This window comes from Schistocerca americana, chromosome 2 (genome assembly GCF_021461395.2).
Source record: "Schistocerca americana isolate TAMUIC-IGC-003095 chromosome 2, iqSchAmer2.1, whole genome shotgun sequence".
Taxonomy (NCBI): Eukaryota; Metazoa; Arthropoda; class Insecta; order Orthoptera; family Acrididae; genus Schistocerca; species Schistocerca americana.
The window spans coordinates 527,391,866-527,402,319 of NC_060120.1; the positions used below are offsets into that span (position 1 = coordinate 527,391,866).

The 10,454-nt window shown below is 41.9% G+C and overlaps 1 non-coding gene across 1 annotated transcript; it reads left to right on the forward strand.

Annotated features, from left to right (window-relative positions):
• The first annotated feature begins 497 nt into the window (after nt 1-497).
• Trnas-uga lies at nt 498-572 on the forward strand. Its single transcript has one exon. It is a non-coding gene; the product is annotated as a tRNA-Ser (tRNA).
• Nucleotides 573-10,454: the final 9,882 nt, after the last annotated feature.

Consider the following 10,454-nt stretch of genomic DNA (forward strand, 5'->3'; position numbering starts at 1 on the left):
AGCTGTTGTTGAGCATTATAAAGTTACAACAGAAGCACATAGATTTAAGCACTTGGTTATATGTTTCAATAACAGACCACGGATACCGTTATTATCAATTCGTTCAGAAATTAATTAGTACAGAAAGTTGTTTGAAACTTCCTAGCAGATAAAACTGTGTGCCGGACCGAGACTCGAACTCGGGACCTTTGACTTTCGCGGGCAGGTGCTCTACCAACCGAGCTACCGAAGCACGACTCACGCCCCGTCCTCACAGCTTTACTTCTACCAGTACCTCATCTCCTATCTTCCAAACTTTACAGAAGCTCTCCTGCGAAACTTGTAGAACTAGCACTCTTGAAAGAAAGGATATTGCGGAGACGTGGCTTAGCCACAGCCTGGGGGATGTTTCCAGAACGAGATTTTCACTCTGCAGCGGAGTGTGCGCTGATACGAAACTTCCTGGCAGGAGACGAGGTACTGGTAGGAGTAAAGCTGTGAGGACGGGGCGTGAGTCGTGCTTGGGTAGCTCAGTTGGTAGAGCACTTGCCCGTGAAAGGCAAAGGTCCCGAGTTCGAGTCTCGGTCCGGCACACAGTTTTAATCTGCCAGGAAGTTTCATATCAGCGCACACTCCGCTGCAGAGTGAAAATCTCAATCTGGAAACATCCCCCAGGCTGTGGCTAAGCCATGTCTCCGCAATATCCTTTCTTTCAGGAGTGCTAGTTCTGCAAGGTTCGCAGGAGAGCTTCTGTAAAGTTTGGACCGTAGGAGACGAGGTAATGGTAGAAGTAAAGCTGTGAGGACGGGCCGTGACTCGTGCTTGGGTAGCTCAGTGGGTATACTACTTGCCCGCGAAAGGCAAAGGTCCCGAGTTCGAGTCTCGGTACAGCACACAGTTTTAATCTGCCAGGAAGTGTCATATCAGCGCACACTCCGCTGGAGAGTGAAAATCTCGTTCTGAAATTTGTTTCCTTATTTTTAACTAGGTACCAACTGAGGTGCGTCATTGCAGGCACGTAGGACTATACAGTCAGGCTCCTTGTCTCCTTTACCGTGTAAGTACGACAGTAATAACAATAATAGTAGGAACTCTATTCTCCCCTGCACCATGCGACACTGCATTAATAGAGTGTCTACAAACACCAGCGCACAGACACAAATCATCTTGAGAGCACAGATAGGACGTAAAATGCAAACCATCAAGGAAGTTTTAGAATGCATCTCTTAAGAGCACAGCTCACTGAAATAAGAAGAACATAACACGAGAAGCTTGCGTGAACACCAACGAGCTTCACACTAGCCTGATGTAGTCAACAAGAAATTTCAACAAATACAACATGCACACAGCAGTACGAGATGCGTGGTCAAAATGACCACAAGCAGCCTAATAAAGCTGTTTCACGAGCTCACTCTAGCTGAGTTGACTGCAAGGCACATAAAGCACACTGGCAATGTGCTACATAACCCTGTTTTCAGTGACGGATGTAGATGATCACCAAAAAGATTCGAACGGTTTTCAGATGAGAAGAAATTAAGGTCAGGTTTCCATCTGTCAAATGGATGAGTGGCTTGTGGCTCGAATTCAGATAGAACTCTCAACACCATCGGTACAGAGGCCAGGCTGCCATTTCTGCCCCAACGATCAGTCCGCCAGGAAAATAAACACGTCCACAGTAACAGCGACCCCGATCGGTACGCCGTGACTCCAAGCAGCCAACTCTATTAACATGTGTTGTACAAACATATATCTCGCTGCCGAGTCATAGCATCGCCCCATTACTGCTAACCCCCCCCCCCCCCCCCCCACAACCGCCACCATCGAATGCCGGACGCCTGCCACACTGGACATTTGCCACGCCGGACACTTGCTACACTCGCCCCTTCGCCAGGTAACGATCCCTCAGGTAAGGGACACCATTCCCCGCACTACCTCTGACCGCTTTCAAAGCGCCGTCTCCACATCTTACTCGATACAACCAGTACGTAATGAACCTTCTTCTTCGACATCTTGGCCAAATACAGAGCTTCTTTTCCGAAATCGAAGTATTTATAACTTTTGGGAAAAGAAAGTAATACCGACGATTATGTCAGTATGTAATTAGTTCTGCCAAGTATAAATATAGATTCCTCTGTCTGTACGGTAGCTTCCTTTCACGCTTACTGATTGCGATAGAAACAGTCCATCGGCATGCGAGCAACAAGAAAGGAACCATGAAACAGGAATGCAAATGTACGCTAATCATTTCTTTTTTATCACTGCATTTGTGCCTACTTTAATTACTGCACCTGCATACCTAAAAGACAATAGGGTAAGAATAAATGGGTTTGTGAATGTTTGAAAAGATGAACGACGTACTCCATATTAATTTACTCTCTAAAAACATTGGTTAGTAAAGTGTAGCGGGACAATGTTCAAAACATAACTGAAAAGACGTTCACTAAATAGAGATAAGAACATCTATGATTGACATGTCATCTAAAGTCGACTTACAGTTTTAAAATGTTAGAAATAAGGAAATGAAGTAATGCAGAATGCTACGCTTGTAACGTACGTTGTTGTTCTACATTGTTTAGCTCTGGTGTTTACAGGGTCATAGAGAAAGCATCCTAGGTTCTGGAGGGAAAAGCCGTAATTGTAATTTTCTGCACTACAACAGAAACAAGAAGGACAACTTAAGGAAAAATAAGGTTAGCTCACAATCGACTTTGAAGCAGATAGTTCCTGTGACTTAGTATGGGCAGAGGTTATATTCGACATCCGGAATAAATTAATAACTGGCTCCTTTTACCAACCCCCTGTCTCAGATGAAACAGTTGCTGAACAGTTCAAAGAAAAGAAAACTTGAGTCTCATTGCAAATAGGTACCCAACTCATACAATTATAGTTGGCAGTTACTTCAATCTACCTTCCGCATGTAGGCAAAATACATTTTCATACTCTATTGTAAATAGAAAACAACTTCCACAATTTTTCTAAATTTTTTTTAATTTATTTTTAACAATTAGTTGACGTGGCCATTCAAATTGTAAATGGTTACGAAAACACACTTGACCTCTTAGCCACAAATAATTCTGAGCATCACGACGGATACAGGGATTAGTGAACACGCAGTCATAGAGAGGCTCACTTCCGTAACAAAGAAATTCACCAAAACCAAACGCGTAATATATATATTTAAAAGAGCAGCTAAAAATTCGGGTGAATCCTTCCAAACTATGTAAATGAAGACCATATGTGGCTTAAGTTCAAAGAAATAGTATTAACAGCACTCGAGATATTCATACCAAATAAATTAAAAAGAGACGGAACTGATTCCCCATGGTACACAAAACACGACAGAAACCTGTTGCAGGAGCACCGCAAAAGCTACGTATAATTTAGACGAACGCAAAATATCCAAGATTGGTGAGGTTTTACTGAGGCTCGAAATTTGGTGCTGATTTCAATGCCAGATGCATTTAATAGTTTCCACAACGAAACTCGCTCTAGAAATGTGGCGGAAAATCCAAAGAGATACTGGTCCCATGTTAAGTAAACCAGCGGAGAGGCTCAGGAAGTACCTTTACTGCGCGACAGCGACGGTAATGTTACTGATGACAGTGCCACTAAAGTGGTGCTAGTAAATGCATTTTCCGAAGTTCCTCCACCAAAGAAGACGAAGTAAATATTCCAGAATTCGAAATGAGAAGAGCTACAAATATGATTTAGGATTTAGAAGTAGATATCTCTGGTGTTGCAAAGCAACTGAAATTACACTGTCAGTGACAGAGGAAATGATCAAATATTTTTTCAAAAAGTTTCTAATATATACGAAAAGTAGGTCTAATACATTTGTTTCTGATGTTCTTTAGTAACAATTAATTTTCAATAGTAAGCTCCTTGCTTTTACTGACCTGTTTAAAGATAATCAACAATTCAGTAAGAAATTTTAATTTTTAAAGGATTATATCTAAATGTACTTAAGTAGATTTACATCTACTATAAATGTTTGCAGCTAAACTTATATAAAAAATATTTGAGGCGCCAAAATTGTCAACCTTAGCATCAGATCAGTTTTGGGATGTCAATTTTAGGTGCAATTCAAAGGTTAAGTTCCCATTTTCTTTTACGAAAGCGTATACTATCAGTTTAACAAATCATGATATTTTAGGTGATAGTTGGGATTCTGAAGCTTCAGCAAATTATTTTAGAACTCACAATTATTTAATAGTATGGCCATAATATTGGAAGGTAGAAAAAAGTTATCTTAACAATAGGGATACTTTTGTGAGGCTTGAAACGCTTTTTAATTTTTACATTAAAGGCTGATTCGCATCACACTTTGCGCAGGCTTTGGACCGTGAAAATGATAAATGACCATCTACCATTCTGGCGTGTGTAAAATCAGCCTAAAGACGCTGAACTAATGTACACTCTATTTACCATTACAACTTAATATTAGCTCCGATAATGCTGCTTCAATGTTATAATAATTTTATCTCAGTAACCTGCGAGGACTCAATGGTCTTCATAGTTTTTAATACATTTTTTTAACGTATTTTAGTCCAGTTTATGGATATGGGCAATGGCTTTCAAGCAAGGTCTAATATGTTGCCAGTCTCTTCATAATTCTTTACGATTCTCTCTATCCTGTCGTCCAGCTTCAAGCACTTCTTCCTCTTCTTAGCTTCAAGATTCATTTCCAATTTCATGTACATGCAGTTTGTGAGCTCTGGTTCCTTTTTCAAGCAATCCACCAAATAGTTGATTTTAGGGTGAGGGTTTCCAATAATGCTATTTATTTTGTTGTGCCACCCTTCAACAACATTCGTCGTTCGGTGCCTTTTTCCTTAACAGTCCCACATTTCTATTGCGATATCTTCATTCTCTAGCCAGTTATCCACAAAGTAGTAAGAAAATTGAGAGAACCTTCCGTTATCAGAAGCTTCTGCATGAATCTCAATCCATCCATTACTTACGTCCTCCGGTTTTACAACTGCCAGCGCTGCACACATGCTGACGTGAAGTCTTAAATCCTCGTTCTAAGGTACTCCTCAGTTAGACCGAGTACTCGAATTCTTCTCCATAAACTCTTCTTCATATGGAAATAGAATCCATTTATTTCACTTGTGGGAAAAACTTGACAAATGGCCGATATCGCAGCTGCCTCAAAGTTCACATCCACTTGTTTAGGACACCACTCAGAGACTGCCTGTTTTATCAGACTAAACAGACGAACATATGTGTCTTTCTTCTTATTAGGGAGCAGAGCAAATACAGTAGGAAGAATGTTTGTTTCTTTAATCGGACCTCCTAAGTCTACGTGTATGATGTAGATCTGTGCTAACTGCTTGCTGCATCTCGTAAATGTTCCAAACTTTAAAAATGGGAACATGTTTTTAAACTTTCTTATTCATTGCTTCCGCTGAAAATCATTATTCTCACCTCTAACCTATCGTCTTCCAGAATAAAACTACTGCCATTCCAATTTCTAATATATCTTCATGAAGGTCAATTTGATAAAAGTTCTTAGGCTCTTGCTGGTTCCCCCACTCTTGACTCCATCGATGACGCATAGGTTCTGAATTAGGCATCACTGTAACAAAGCGGTAAACTTTATTATGCCATTTCATCCGCGTATATCTTCGATAACTGTGTAGTTGCTTCTCGAGACCTTCTCATCGCTCTTTCCACTTGCTCCCTTTCAGAGCTGCATCGTCAGGTGGTCCATAGAGATGTTCTAATACGCTCAACACTTCTCCGTTCCTCGAAAGCAGCTTTCCCTTGCAATGATCCGCTTTTCGGCATAAGCACATCCATGTGTCCGCAGCTCGTGGTCGTGCGGTAGCGTTCTCGCTTCCCGCGCCCGGGTTCCCGGGTTCGATTCCCGGCGGGGTCAGGGGTTTTCTCTGCCTCGTGATGACTGGGTGTTGTGTGATGTCCTTAGGTTAGTTAGGTTTAAGTAGTTCTAAGTTCTCAGGGACTGATGACCGTAGATGTTAAGTCCCATAGTGCTCAGAGCCATTTGAACCACATCCATGTAACAACACCTTTAGATTCCCTCTGTTTAAGATACGCGTAACCGTTGTAATGAGCAGGAGGCCTGTCCTTGTTCGTTGTAGTAACTTCCATACTGATGGTAACGTTAGGAACTTCGAAAGCAAACTGGGTGGGCAGGTGAGGAGGAGGAGGGGGGGGGGGGGGGGGGGGGGGGGGGGGGGGGGGAACAAGGGACCCACCCCAACCCTTCGGAGCAGGTAAAACCATGGCAAATGTCCGGCGTGGCAAATGTCCGGCGTGGCAACTGTCCGGACACCCCACCACCACCTCCCTGACTGTTACCTAACCTCCTACCTGCTTCTAGTTGCCCTACCCTTTCTCTACACCTCATCCCTTATATAAGACCAAAAACAGAACTTTACAATCCCCCACCCCTACCCTGCTATGTGTCCCTCTTACCACCCCACCTTCCTCCTTGCCCCCACCAACCAGATTGCTTCTCCCATCATATGCAGTTGTGGGTGTGTGGCCTCAGCTGCCAGATGATGGTGACTGGGTGTTGTGTGATGTCCTTGGGTTAGTTAGGGTTAAGTAGTCCTAAGTTCTAGGGGACTGATGACCATAGACGTTAAATCCCATACTGCTCAGAGCCATTTGAGCCATTTGAACCAGATGATGGTCACATGCCTGTGTGAGCGTTTTGTACTGTGAGTGTGAGCTGCGCTCCTCGTCTGTCAATGTGCAGACTAAGTGCATCAATGTATATTGTCTAATACAGAAGAAGCCCTTTTTGTTGAAGGCTTAATTTTGTAGTAGTCTCTTTGTCGTGCCTGTCTGCGACTCAGTATCTCCACTATATGGTGTGTAGCAACTATTCTTTTCATAATAAAGTCATTATATTATTCCGTCCTAGATTTTCCATTGTTATCTAATTACTTCATTCTTGTAGGCGTTTCCTGTAACCGATAGCGATAATGTTTGTATTCGTGAAGTGGAGTATTGTTTCTAAAGGCGTCTGTTGCTGTTATAAAGCAGATAATATTTGTCTGCACTAGTATTGTATTAATTGTACTATGACTTTCAACTCAAAATCTGTAGTCCTTTGGCTTCGTGAAGGTCCGCATGTAATAGCATTACTTGTTTCGCCAGTATTTACGACAGCGACGGGGAACAGTGTGAGTGACAACTCGTAACTTGTCATGTCTGACAAGAGTATGTAAAATGTTGTCTATTTTTCAAATACCAGCTGCACTTCCTCTCGAAGTAGAATGTACAGCTTTGGTTGCACGTGAAGACAAGCGTTTTGTACTGTGAGTGTGAGCTGCGCTTGTCGTCTGTCAATGCGCAGACTAAGTGCATCAAGGTCCTATCACGCCGTAGCGGAGAAGTGAGGCAACGGTTCCCGAAAAAAATCCGTCATTTTCATGGACGAATATGAATAGTGACCTAATGAGTTGAAGGGTATGAGATACAACGAAAGGAAACCGTAAAACAAAATAAAAGTATGTCTACTTCCAATTCTTGCTGAGTAATAAAGTGTGTGTTAAATGAGTGTAGTTTCCAAGTTTTCTGTATTAGGTCTACTTCAAACGACGGGAAGTTAGAAATATCTATTCAAGAATGCAGGGTTCATCATTTACAACCAGGAGCAAAAATTTGGCAATAACTCAAAACAGACGCGACGCATGAAACTTATGAAATAGCAGACAGTGAGATTATTTTATCACCCAATAAATGTTTCATCTTTGCTTTTTGTTTAAAATTTCCTGGCACAGCTTCTACGCCTGACCTCTGCGGTTATTTTTCTGCCTTTAACTTCAGTTTTTTAAGTTTTCATTTATACGATCCTGAGGTTTCACAGGGCGGGTGGGACTCTTAGCCATAGTAAAGGCAGGCATCCCCAGGGGAGTAAACCATAAGGAAAAATCCCAGTCCACCAGGTTGGTGGTTCGAGGGAGGGGAGGCTGTTGACATTCCGCTGCCGGTAGAAACAGCCTTTGCTAGGTTTACCAAAGAAAATAAGAATCTGGATGGGCTAAAAGGCATTGACTCTGATTAAGAACAAGGCCTCTGATTTCTGTAACATAAAATACGCAGTGGTTGGCAGGTAAAACTGAGAATGTGATTAAGGAAATGGAAGAACTGAATCTGGATAGCCTCTTAGACTATATTATGTATCTGAATTGAGTGCAAAAACTGGAAAAGCGAACTCAGAGATAGCAATCCCTATCAGAAAGAAATTGAAGTGAGCAATAATGGACTGGAAGGAAGAGAATGTGAGAATAACCGGTACAACAAAGAAAAGGTTTGTGAAATAAAATTGTAATTCATTGGAGCTGTATGGCCATAGCGAAGATACCCTGAGGGGAAGAACACAGACTTCTTCGGTGAATTATAAGAAGAGTTTGGTGAATATCCTGACGGATGTGAATTTTTAATAATAGGTACTTAAATGGACCAATTAGAAGAAGATTAAATGATGTTGTTGCAGGTCAATGAGAAGAGGATTTAGAGACTTATAACGATAGGAAGTAAATTAACATCTGTAGCATTCCGAAGTGTACTGTTTTGAAAGGCCGACTGAAGCACAATGGAAGTCTTAAAAACTCCTGAGCGAATTCGTCAACGAAACCTAAAATCAAGTTTAGGGTATGTAATGGTGGGATGACAGTCTAAGCGACTGAGGTGCAAGGTATAGTGGTAAGAAGTGCAATAGAGTGTAGCTCAGGTCGTTATACGGTAACTTGAAAAATGCTTTCCCGATTTGGACAAAAGGAGTAGGAGGAGTTGTTGGGAGTACAGCAGCGAAGCAATCAAAATATTGGGCACATCTACCACGAAAGGGAAGTGTTAGAAGTTTGTATCAGCGATGAATAAGTCCAGTGGGGGACCACTGAATGTCACTGAAATACAGGGATTCCTGAAGCAGCCGACTGATGGAGCAGTAGAACCGGCCTTAAGAGGGGAAAGGAATGTGAGGAGGTAGTTGAGGAAAAGAAGAAACTTTATTAAATATGGTTAAGCTCTGCGAGAGACGAAGATTGGAACAGATGCAAGACATATAAGGAAAGGGCTAAAAATAAACAAAAAAGTGTACGGGAGAGGTACAGGAAAGAGTAGGAGAGGAAATACGGCTTTCGGTGGATAGAAGAGATCGGCGTACGCTTGGAGGATGAAAAGGAAAATAGCTAGCGATGTTGCACCTCCAACGCTACCTGTATCTACTGGATAGTGGAAAAAGCACTTTCAAGAACTACTGCTAGGAAAAAGAAGAGACCAAGAGATAGAATGCTACAACAGCTGCAGCATATTAGGTAATGCTGGACCTCTACTAGAGGAGGAAGTAAAAGGCCGAAAAACGCAAGAAATGGAAAGGCAAGAGGACAAAGAGGAATTATGATCGAACTGTGGAAATATGCCTCCGCCCCAAAATGTAACATGTGGATTGTTCGATCAGATTATGGGGATAGAAGAAACAGCATGAGTCAGACGGTCAGATGTATGTCATACATATCTGCTATCTACATAAAAAGGAATCAAGAAGCACCGAAGCTGTTACTGGGGGATTAGTGTTGCGGCAACTATCACAGACTCTTTGGCGTTGCGCTGAAAAACAGGTTGGTGCATGAGACTAATAGAATCACACGAGAGAATCAGGCAGGTAGCACAGTTGGACAATCTTGCAGGGATCGTATTTTTAATATTAGACGAATTAATGAGAAGACGTGTTTTATGGGTCGGAAAGTATACCTAACATCTGCGAATTTAGAAAAAGTATGTGCTTCTATACCCAACGACGCATTGTGGAATGCGATGAATGATGTAGGTACAGAAGCACAGCTAATATCCCTAATTCTGAGAATATTCCAACAATCGCATGCAGTGGGTAAAGTAGGATGCAAGTTGAGTGAGCCACACCAAACATCGAAAGATACGGACTGGGCTGCAGTATGTCACAGACCCTGTTCAACATATATATGCATTATGTACGGGAACTGTCGAATCAATCGTGCAGCGTGGAAGTATCTATTCATTATTATTTGCAGACGATCAACTACTGAAAGCACAAAGTAAGGGGGATGTAAAGTTCATGATAGAGAAGTTTGTGGAAACATTTCAACGAGGCGGGCTTGGACTAAAAGATATGTGGAAGATAGTAGCCAGCGGGAAAGAGGAGCAATTAAGATGCTAAATGGAGTTCTGTGTAGGAAAGTAACATAAAAAGTAACAACAAAGAGGATTTTGCTAACAGCTGTCAAAAGTATACTAACAAATGTTGCAGAAGGGTGGAGCCTATGAGAGCGATAGAGAAGCAAAGGCAGCAGAATTGGATGGAATAAGGAAGGTAGCCAGAATTTCCAAAACTGAGAAGAGAAGAAATGAAGAAACTAGGGTGATAATGCATGTGGAACAACCGATCACACAAAGACCTGAGAAAATATCTCTTTAATTATGTGGCTGTGTACGGTGAATGGAGTAAAGACGAAGGCTAA